Here is a 1114-nt window from a genome sequence, read left to right on the forward strand (position 1 = left end):
GAGGAGCAGGCAGAGGCGTCTCGCGCATGGATGATGAATCCACCTGGCGGCCACGGCCTGCGAGCCTGCAGCCAGCAGAGCGTCGGGTCGCCGGCCGACTTTCCACCGTCGCCACAGCCCTGGGGTGCGCGCCCTCGCCTGGCTACGCCGACGGTGACGCCCACGTCGGGTTCAACCCCAACATCACCTTTTCGCATGGCCAGCCCACCCAGCGCACACCCTCACTCGTGTTCGCCGGTGTCCAGTACCTCCCATACACCTACTCGCCGCCGGCTTACACCGCCTCCCCCGACGCCGCCACTACGCTGTGGCGGCCTGCACTTCTCGCAAGCCTCGTCGTCGAATTTCGGCAACCCTGATGCAACGGAAGCCGACATGGACGACATCATCACGAGCAGCTCGGCGGCGCTGCCGCCTCCCCTGGGTTCTATGCGCAATACGGTACAATGGACCTCGCCAGCGACATGGGCGACGAGCTCGACTACGGCGAGGAGGAGGACGAGGACGAGGAGGAGTTGGCGCCTGCTCCGGCGAGGAAATGGAAAAAGAAGGAGCAGGCGGCCAGGATCGGCGAGCCGCGCTTCAAGTGGGCGTCTGAAGAAGACAAGTGCCTCGCCGAAGCATGGAAGACCGTCTGCCTCGACCCGATCACTGGCACGAACCAGAACGCCGACATGTACTGGGAGCGCATCAAGTCGTAGTTCGATGAGCTCAAGTTGGTCGACCCTACTTCACCGGCATCCACATGCAACACGACTCGAAGGCCATGGTGAACCATTGGGCTCTCATCCAAACGGCCTGCAACAAATGGCATGGCATCGTCGAGGAGGTCATGGCTCGCCCGGAAAGCGGCGCCAACATCGAGGGTCAGGTATGCACTGACGCTAGTTCTTGCTCCTTTTTAACGTGTGCGTCCCCGACACTTGTTCTTCGGCGCAGATGGTTCGGATGTTCGCCATGTACCGCCAGGACAGCAGCACCAACCAAGAGTTCAAGTACCTCCACGTGTTCTCCCGGATCGAGAAGTGCGAGAAGTGGGCGGATGTCCGGCGCACCCTTGCCTAGGCCAAGAAGACGTACAAACCGGACGTGCCGACGCCAGGCTCGTCCGATG

Source organism: Triticum dicoccoides, chromosome 1B (assembly GCF_002162155.2).
Source record: "Triticum dicoccoides isolate Atlit2015 ecotype Zavitan chromosome 1B, WEW_v2.0, whole genome shotgun sequence".
NCBI lineage: Eukaryota > Viridiplantae > Streptophyta > Magnoliopsida > Poales > Poaceae > Triticum > Triticum dicoccoides.